At 38.7% G+C, this 10864-nt stretch overlaps 1 pseudogene; it reads right to left on the bottom strand.

The window, feature by feature from the left end:
- Positions 1 to 10864, bottom strand: part of LOC101629220 — a 21018-nt pseudogene that overhangs the window by 9687 nt on the left and 467 nt on the right.

Genomic DNA, 10864 nt, shown 5'->3' with positions numbered 1-10864 from the left:
CATTAAAGACCAAATTAGCTTATTTTTAAAAAGACAGGAGGTCTGCAGAGTCATTGTTTCTGTAAACCCTTGTTCCTTTGTATATTAGAATGCATCTTATGAATGCAAATAAGCTTTCAGACTTGGTTATGAAGTGATTTATGGAGAATCACCAAGCATTACGATGCAGTCAGCTGGGTTTCCTGGGGTTGTATCTGCCATGTCTCTTCCCATGCTCCAGGCATACTCCCCTGAGATTATGAGATTAGTCTCTGGGGTACAGGGCCCCTTCCTCCAGACAGTTGTCCTCTGCCTATTTCTGGCTTGACTTCCTGCTCTAAACATGCCTCTGTTTCCTTATCCTGGTGACTAGGGCTATACTTCTAGAACTTCTACTTTTATTTAAAAAATAAATAAAAATAAAAATGTTGAAAAGCTACCTATTTTAGAAAATATTGAATAATATTGAATATAGTAAGTAACTATCAACTCACACTGAGCACAATAATTAACCTTAAGTAGAAAACAAAAAACCCTAACATTTTATAGAAAATTATAAATGTTTGATGATGAGCATAATGAAAATATTTCATTTAACAAATATTTACATATTGGGATTTAGGGTATACTTTAAAATGGCAACCGCTTCAAAGAAAAAAAAATGCATCATACACTAATAAAAAAATGCACAAGTGCTTTACCAGAAAATCCTCAATAATCTTCAGATAAGTATCTGTCAAGTCACTTAGAATTACAATTTGTGTTGTCAGCATCACAAAAAAAACAAAGGAGAAAACAGCACAATAGCCTTACAAAGTGCCTTCAAAGACATTACTAGGCCCTTGTTCTCCTATGTTTCTGCTGCATGCCTGCTCTGGGATCCACGAAACTTAGAAGGGTTTCCATAGCATGAATTGTTGACAGAGCATTTTGAATAGAAAGTCTACATATTGTCCCCACTGGATATTTGTATTTTGGGTATACTGTGGGCATGTAACTTGACTTTTTAGTGTCCAGACCTTCATTCAAGGGAAGCTTCACCTGACAGGATATACATCCCAAAATCATGAACTCCAATCCAGATAGAAGGTCTTGGGAGGAGGGAAGTATATTTTGCATGTAGAAGAGACATGAATAACTGTGGCCAAAGGATGAACTATAGGAAATCATTTAAAGATGATCATGCTATGGGGAGGTCATCCTAGAGCATCTGCTAATCCACTGGCTGCCCACAGAAGTATTGAGTCTACAGTTAACACCAGAAAAGCCACTAAGCTGAGCCCAGCTCAAATTGACAGTTTACAAAATCATAAATAATTTGGAGTGGTGTCTTATGCAGACCATAAGTTTGTGCTCAGACAAGATGACTGTAAATAGTTCTTGCTTTTATTCACATCAAGTCTAATTTTACAGACAGTTCCTCTCTACATGTAGTTGAGTCAACATCCCTTACTGAGTTTCAGGGTCCTAGTTCCAGTTTGTCAATGTGGCTATGGGTGTGAACACTTGATGTCTGTCCCTGGGACCTTTCCTTAAGCTGAAGTAATATCATAGACTGGGAGGAAGTGATGATCCCACAAACCCCCCAAATAATAGCTCTTGAGTTCACATATGCTCTCATTGTCTGTAATGTGAGAAGTCATCTGTGATGTGTTCTATTGGTTGGTCATTCATTGCTTTGCAGATTGTGTCATTGCCACAGACCAGTTGAGCAAATCATCCATTAATTATTCCACTTGCATGATTTCAAATATGGAAAATCACTAAGAAAAATGTTCATTAGAATAAATTCTGTATTTCAGATACTTTAATATTTGGATTTCTGGAACTTATTTTCTGCCACGTATTATTTTTGAGACATAGCAGAACCTCTTTCTATTTGAAATGAGGGAAGGATGTACTGGTCATTTTTATGCCCTGACATATATGCCTAAAAATATTTATGGTAAATACGTCTGCACTAAGCAATAAATGAAGAAGCAGATTTTGTTAGTGCATGAATAGCAAACACAGAAAGAATTGACAGATAATGGATGAAAGAATACCACTTCCTTTAATCTTACTTAATAAGCTTTATCTTCCTGCCTTTTGATTTTCTCTGGTTGATTTGTGGATTTGCTTCACTAGAACTCACTTCTACCCCAAAATAATGAAGACTAACAGGTGGACATGGTATATGTATGGGAAATTAGTGGGAAGAATTGACAAGGCTTAATCATCTTTCAGCAGATTAGGATTGCATAGGTTTCTTCTGTTATAATACTGGAATTTTGATGGGCAGTTCACCAAATCATCCAGCTGAGTAAACCATTCAAGAATTAAGAAATAAATTTTGATACTCCACAGGATGGAATAATTTACAGCTGTCATAAATAATGCTTCTAGGGAATATTAATTGACATGTAAAGTGTACATAATATTTTTCCAACTGAAAAAACCTATCTAGAGGAGAATTATGTCATCATTTTCATAATGTATAATATGTATTATAAAATATTAACAGTGGGGTCTCCAAAGACAAGGCCACTTCTTCCTTTAATGTTAGAATGTGCTATTTTTATAATATAAAAATAAAAACTGAAAAATTTATCAATTAACTATTTGAAGGAATATACAGAAAGTCAAGCAGACAAAATACTTGTAACCAGAAAAAAATTGACTCTCTGGTTCCTTAAGGCAAGTCTCCTGTATGAATTTTGAAGTCAGAATTTAATCTGATGGACTATCCTTTTGAGACTGCCAGATCTCAGCTAAACTAAATAATTAATGACACCCCCAGTATACACACTATGTTTCAGATTCTATTCTAAATATTTTACATCATTTAACTGATGAATTACAGAAGTCTATGAAGTAATTACTACTGTTATCATTTTTACATATGAGAAAACTGAAGCATGGAGGTTTTAAATTAGATGTAGTTAGATTAGAGTCCAGGGTTTCTGCTCTTGACAACCATCTAACAGTTTCCTTCTGTTATTACTCATCTGAAAAGGAAGGACTTCTCAGAGAGGAGAGCATAACCCTGAGCACAAAGCTCAAGCTGTCATTAGAAGGCCTTGACCTTTGCTCTTCTGTGTCTATTTATGGAGGAATTTACCTTGAACTTTGAAGATGCCATCTACCATGTATAGAAGCTGAAGGAGGATGTGGAATGAAGAGACTCAGCATAATATATGTCTAATAGAGTCCCTTTTATAAGGGGTGGCATACAATTCAGGTGATCAAACTGATATTTCAGAACATGTTGTCTATAAGTGATTGGTTGTGGGTCAAAATAAAAGGTTCTATGCTCTCCCAAGCTTGAGAATCACTGGATTAAAAAAGAGAGAGATTAATGGCAGGACTCCTCAGAGACTTTATAATGCTCACATATATTTTAGAACCTATGCAGTGGATACAGTGTGCATCATTCTGAACTTTGTTCACCCACAAAGCACTTTTATCATGGAGCACCTTCTAATAGCTCCTGAGAGGATGTTCTGTGGGACAGAATTTGGGAAACACTCATCTTAAATAATGGTACTCTATATTATTTCCATTTTCCTCTAGTCTTCAGATTTTTTTTTTTTTTTACATCCCAGTGTTATCTCAGGTGTCCTTTGGAGTCCAGGAAAGAATTTGTAAACTTGTTTGGATATGTTTAGACAAGGAAGAGTAGTAATCAACTGTGGTCAACATGGAGGAGGTGACCATGAGCTCCTAGAGGAAATAAATCTTGGTGAAGGAATAGGAGTGATATCTAACACTTCTCTTGAAGACATAGATCTCAACTCTGCCTTAAGGTGGTGGTGGTGACAGGGCACTATGTCAAGGAGAAACATATTCAATCAACTGGCAATATCATTGTATAGAAATTCTTTACCTCTTGAAGGAACTTTGAAAAACATGAAAATTCAGCTCACCTGATCTAAAAAAAATCAATGCAAATATTCAGTGAGCATGAAAGTCTCTGAACATCTTTGGCTTGTACAAAGATGAGCATTTTCTCTGATGTTTCCATTTATTCAATAACAATCTATCAAGGACACCTTTGGGCTAAATTCTGTCCAAGGCACTTGGAGGTATCACTGAACAAAACAAAGATCTCTGCCCACAAAGCTAATGAAGACAAACAGTATATATTAAACAGAATAAAGAGGCTAATTTATTAATTTGTTAAAAAGTGACAAGTGTTATGAAATACAGAAAATACAGAGCAGGAACTAAGACAGGGCAGGTTCACCTGGGTCCTTTGATATTGCTCAACTTCACTATTTCAATAAAAATCTTATCACTAAGCTTCAGTGAATAAGATCATGACAATTAAGCCATCCCTCAGGGTTCGAGACTGTTAGGAAGGAGACCAAAGTGCCCTGGCTAAGGTTCCGGGCATTACTGCTAATTTCATTAATCCTCAGCCCAGAGGCAGGCTGTCAGCTGCCTCGGGTCTTAACTTGTTCAGAATTCAGAGGAGCATTGAATCTGATTTGTCTAGAGAGGTTATTAACCAAGTCTTGGGACACAGGTTCTACTAAGAAAAATTGTGAGTCACAAACCAAGACTCCCGAAGTCAGTAGTTATCTATACTCCTATAAAATGATAGTTATTAATATTAGCATCTCTCAGCAGCCTCAGGACCTCTCATTGGAAGCCTTAGTCTGTGAGTGACAAGATTATTATTTCTGCTTTGTCCTTTCAAGATAGAATCAGTTTTACTAAAGAAAGCAGCAAAGTTTTTTTAAGCTATTACTGAGTAGAGAACAAATAGCTCTCTAATAAAATATTAATTGTTCTAAAACATACCTCTGAGAAAAATACTACTGTTACCAGAAACAATAAATTTGTTTCTCTGCATTGCATTTCAATTTAATTCAATATGATCTACTTTATCGACTCAAGATATACATCCGGCTGTTATGTTTTTATTTTCTAAGCAATCACTGCTGAAGGGCAGAATTTCCAGGATTTCCATTTTGAAGGAGCCTATGTGTCTCCAATTGTCAAAATCATGAGTGTCTACTTAGGCCAGAGGATCTGCTGATCTTGCTGTCTTGCTGCCTTGTGGTAGGGCTATTACGGACTGGTCCTATGTGGTCTGATTTCAGAGATTCTCTCAGTCGTAGCCAGCCTTTGCTTGTCTGTGTTCCACTGGTCAAGGTTGCAACTCCCTTTGTGCATATTCCAATGTTCAACTATTGCTCCTGGAGGTTGTTTCTGGTGTCTTGGAGCCACATTCATGGGTTCTGGGCTATTTCCCAATTACAAATACTTAGGCTCTCATTTGTAGCCTATATTCAGGCTCAGCTTCCTTATCTATTAAAGTAACATTTTAGTGATCTTCTTGCTCTTCCTCATAGTGGATTTCAGAATCATTGCCCAGATGTACAATTGCAAACAGCTATCTGGCTCACAGGACAAGCAGAGGCTGAAATTCAGCATATACTCCTGAGTTAAGCTATTTTCAATACATCTACCCAGAGCACCTCCTCAAGAAATTACATGTCTCCACATTCCTGTCTCAGACTCTTCTTCCAAAGATCCTGACCTAAAACAGGCAGTGATATAAATGCCTAGAGCAGCAAATGAGAAACCTTTTCTTTGTGACTAAAATCCTGTAATTACATACCTGCAGAAAAAGCAGGACATGCTAGAGTCCTGCAAAACTTCAGAGAAACCCTAAAAAAGTGTATATATCCATATACTATAAATGAATATAATATTTATAACATATAATCTTATAAGTCATATATATATATAACACATAAGTCACATATATATAACATACATATTTCAAAATAGTATACTTCATATGAAAAATTGAATGTTTCAGTTAGTACTCACTAATCCTGACTTAATTACCTATCTAGCCTTATTAAAAAACAAATAGATTTACATGTAAACCATGGCAGAATGTCATGGTGAGGTTATATAAGGTCCAAATCTGCTTTTAGATCTGCAAGATGGTACAGAAAGAACTATTTGATTACAGAGATCTGATCTAGGCTTTAAATAGTAGTCAGGAGGCAGCCTGCCGGGGAGGCTTATCAGAAGCTACAGATTTGGCATGTTCTCTGAACTCGGGCGTGCCTATGTTCAGGGAAACAAATAAGTACACAGCTCATCCAGCCTTATTATATGACAATCGTCATATACTGGATGATTTTGTGCATGACATGCTTTTGCAGGACATTTTGATATGAGATCAGTTTCTGAAATAAATTTTGCCTATGCTGACCACCCTGTTTGCTATAAGGCAGTTCCAAACCATGGACTTAAGAATAGTATTATAAAGTGTTCAATAGAGCACAGTGATGCCCTTCTTTCATTTTAGAGCATAGATTTATTCATTTATTCACTCATTCACTTTTCATTATGAAATAACTATAGAGATTACAGGAAGTTGCAAGGAAATATGCAGGGAGGACTCAGATAAACCTTCACCCAGCCTCCCTTGATAGTAACATCCTGCGTAATGCATAGCTATAATTTAATATCAGAACCAAGAAACTGGCATTGATGCAAGCCACAGTGCTTATTTGGGTTTCAACAGTTACATATGCATTAATTAGTGTGCGATTGCATATATAGTTCTATGCAATTTTATCACATGTGCAACTGTGCAAATACCACCACAATCAAGATACAAAACAGTACTGTTATCAAGTGGTACCTCAGCTATGATAGCCACACTAATCTATGTCCCACCCTTCACCCCAAGTCCTGCTACTGATTTGTTCTCTATAACTACAGTTTGTTATTTCAAGATGACAGATGAATGGAATCATACCATAAATATCACTCTTGAGTAGGATTTTATTCACTTCAGTATACAATGTGTGTAAGACCCATGTTAGTCGCCACATTATCATTAGCTTGTTACTTTAACAGATGATTAGTCTTCTGTGTAGATGCACATTTTCATTTCTCTAGCACAAATACTCAAAGTGAAATTGCTGGGTTGTAGGGTAAGTCAGGTACTAATTTTTTTTTTCCCAGATACTAGTTTTAAAAGAAATAGCCCAACTATTTTTCAGAGTGGTTGTCATTTCTACCAGCACTGTATAAGTGACACAGTTTCTGTGTGCCCTTAGCAGTGTTTGATATTGTCATTATTTTTTCTCTGACCCATTCTGATAGGTATGTAATGATATGTCATTATGGTTCTCATTTATATTTTCCTAATGACCAATGGCCACAGCTTTTCATGTACTTATTTGCCAGCAGTCTATAGTCTTTAGTGAAATAGTCTCATTTTTTGCCTCTTTTCTAGTTGGACTTGATCTCTTGAAATGTTTTACTATTGAACATTTAGGGTTTGATATATAGACACACATACACATATATGTTTTAGATACAAAGTCCATTGTCAGTATGTTATGTAAAAATATTTCCCCCCAGTATCATTTGCATTTTCATTCTCTTAATAGGGTCGTTCACAGAGTAAATAACTTCTTAAATTTTGATGTGATCCAGTTTGTCATTTTTTTTTTCATTTTACTCACTTTTCATTCAACCAATAATTATTGGATGTCTACAACTCCTCAAGATAATGCTCTTTGCACCCAAAGATCTCGGCTTTAATAATAGTCAGGAAGGCAGCCTGTCAGGAGGATCATGAGAAGGGATGGTCCCAACTGCAAGGCATTTTCAGTCTAGTTGGGGAGACTGGAGATACATCCAGATAACTACTATTCTATAACAAGTGCTAAGTGGTAGAAAGAGAACTAGAGATACAGGATTTTAAAGATCAAATCCTGTATTTTGTTGATAAGGAAGTAGTAGGTCAAAGTTTCACTCTATGCCAGAGAATGCCACAAATGACACAGAACCTTCTTTTAGAATTCATTTCATATTTCCCAGGTTAAAATTATAATGTTTAGAGGTTCCCTGATGACACAAAGAGGTTAAGTCTGAGCACTATGAAGCTATCAGCAATCACTGCAGCATGAGTTCAATCCCTAGCCGCGGAGCTGACCCATATGGCACAGCAGACCTTTCCTGTCTCACCCGCTGCTCTCCTCAGCAGTGTATTTCAGTCAACTCATCTGTTCTGCTCCCCACTTTGTCTGTGGTGAATCCTCTCACCCTTCCCAACCTCCCCACACCTCTAGCCTACAACCCAGCTCTTGTATTCATAAATTAAAAAAAAAACTTTAAAAAATTATAATGTTTAGTTTACTAACATATATCATTATGTGAAAAATAATTTTTCATATATAACATCAATTGATAATAATATTGCAGGGCAGTGAAGAAAATCACACCATATTTTATATTTTGGGACTTCAATATTCAGCAAAGCTAAGTAACTTGCCCAAGGTTACACACCCATGAAGTGGTAAGGTCAGACTGGGTTTGCAGTTTTGTGATTAATATCTTAATTCTACCAGAATGCTTTCAAGCTATGTTCTTTTCCTGCCAGTATAAACTCATCAATCTTCTAAGAAAGAAAGTGTCTGATTCATATTTTAAAAGAAAATGTGACAGATACATCTCCTTGTGTGAGCGAAAGTCAATGAGCTCTTCTTGATAAAGGAAGAATCCAGTAAAACGCACACAATGGTCAGGATCATACAGAAATGAAAAAACAAGAGCTGCCTGTGAGTCATGAGGGGCAAACAGAGGGATGGATATTGCTGGAAATTAGCAAAATTGCATTGAATAGCAGCTCAGGATGGAATAATCAAGAAAGCAGCATTTCAGGTCATCTCTCAGGCCTTATTGTTACCCAAATCATTTTCAGTTGCCAGACCTTTTGTGGGGAATGTTAAAAAAAAAAAATCAATAGTGGCTCTAGTGAAGAATTGAAGCTGTGCCTGTTTCTGACCTGAAGGACCACAAAGAGGAGACTGGGGCTCCTTTTCATTCATAGTATCTCTGGATATCCACAACTACTTTCTCCCTGTCTCATTTGTGACCTTGCCAAAATTATTGTACTGATCTGTACTTTTCTTTTAAAATGCTTACAACTTAGGGAAGAGTCTGTAAAGATACAAATTTATATATATACCTAGTTTTGTAGACACCTGCATGATGCCAAATAACCTTTGAATCGCACTCCCAATTCTTGTCACAATGCAGTCGTTGTGGGGCCACAGAGAAGCAGTCCTTTCACATTCTGCATTTAAACTTTTACCCTGCTGGTCTGGGATCCAGTTGCAGAGCTGAGGTTTTCATAAGGCCTGCACATAATGGAGGATGAGTATTTACATGTGGCTCATTGTTGACCGACAGTACGGAGGCATGTGTAGGGGAGCGTTCATGAATTACCTGTCTGCATTTGGATAGACTTGACTTAATTATTGACCCTGCTCACTCACCAGCAATCAGAACATCCTCTGCTTGACAAGGGGAAAGCCCAGGCCTGGACTGCCCCAGGGGTAGACTCACACCCAATGTAGAGCACATGAGTTTTCTCAGGCAGTGTAGTGGGCTCGCTGGGAAAGAGACTTACCTCATTTTGAATCCTGACCACTGAGGAAATAATTCTGGAGCTTCCAGGTGCCACCAGGAGAAGGCAGACATTTGAACACAGATGCCTACAGAGGAAGGCAGAGAGGAGAGGAAGAAGAGGGAAAAGAAGAAAAGGCAAAGGGAGAGAAAGAGAAGAAAGAGGTTGAGACTCTAGTTTTACTTTTGGCATCACTAATCCACATGTGCCTGAAGTTAGACCAATTGTCTCATATAACAAAAGGTAAAAATATAAACAGTAGACAAATAATTTTGCGTGTAATTTATCTAGGAGGATACACAAGGAATCACAGGTTGCTTCTTGGGAAGTAATATGGTAAGGGATCTTGTTAATTGGGTTGCACTTTTTGAGTTTTTGTCTCATGGGAGTGCTAATCAAGCAGAAATAAATTAAAAAGGAATATAAATAAAATAGAAACAAAACAAACTTTCTTTCACTTTAATCAGTTTGTGGATTGTAAAATCCCTTTAACAGAGGAAGCCAGATCTTGAGAGACATCATCAGCTCCTTTATCTTCTAAGTTCCCTTCTAAAAGTTTTTTTGTTCGCTTGCTTTTGTTTTGTGGACAGATCAGTAAACGAGCTATCCGTTTTTACTGAACAAATTTACAGGGCAAGCACGACCTCGATCGCCATCCTGATAAAGGATTCCCAGGATTTTAGGAATAGCCAATAGTTTGTGCTCCACAAACTATTCTGGCTTCCATTCTGCAGCTAACGCTGACAATGGCCCAGTTGTGGGGCCTGAGGCGGGTGTCTCGGAAGATTCCGGGCCTAAAGGGTGTGAACGCGCAATGAAGCCCAGAAATGGAGGGGAACCTTTCAACTCCCAGAGGACCTGGAATTCCTGGCATGCACCTGGGAGCGTTTTTCACTCTAACAATCTTTTGCGCATCCTTCTCACAGCGCGGGCTCACCACCCGGGCGTTGCGGCAGCAAAGGGGGACTTTGGGAGACTTGGACCCAACCCAGCCCTGTGCTGAATGAATGAGCGTCGCTAGCACACATTCATGGGAGAATCAGTGGAATGCAGACCAGGGGATGGGTCATCGCGGTGACTTTAAACCCGGGACATGAAGTGAGGAAGAGGTTTGGGTGCAGAAGCGCCAAGCCAGCTTCGGCGAGGCTCCTTTGAGAGGGCGCCTACACTCCCGCGGGCGGGCGGTGGTGTTGGTAGAAGTCGGTCGCTCCAGGATCCGGTGACCCGTCACTCCGCGATTAAAGAAGGACCGGACCCCCGGGGTTCAGAGGCTGGGCAAGGAAAAACCTTACTTTAAAGCCGGGAACGACCCGAAGTCGCTCCTGGGGTCTCCGGGGCCGCAGCCAGAACACTGCACTGCGCGGAGCCGGAGAGACCAGGGAGGGGCGCGGGTCCCCGCCCCGGGCGCGCGCAACCCCGGCCCCGCCCCTTCCCTGAACCCCGCCCCTCCCG

Source organism: Condylura cristata, unplaced genomic scaffold, assembly GCF_000260355.1.
Source record: "Condylura cristata isolate star-nosed mole 26May11 unplaced genomic scaffold, ConCri1.0 scaffold00004, whole genome shotgun sequence".
Lineage (NCBI taxonomy): Eukaryota > Metazoa > Chordata > Mammalia > Eulipotyphla > Talpidae > Condylura > Condylura cristata.
This window is presented reverse-complemented; position numbering and strand designations above follow the sequence as displayed.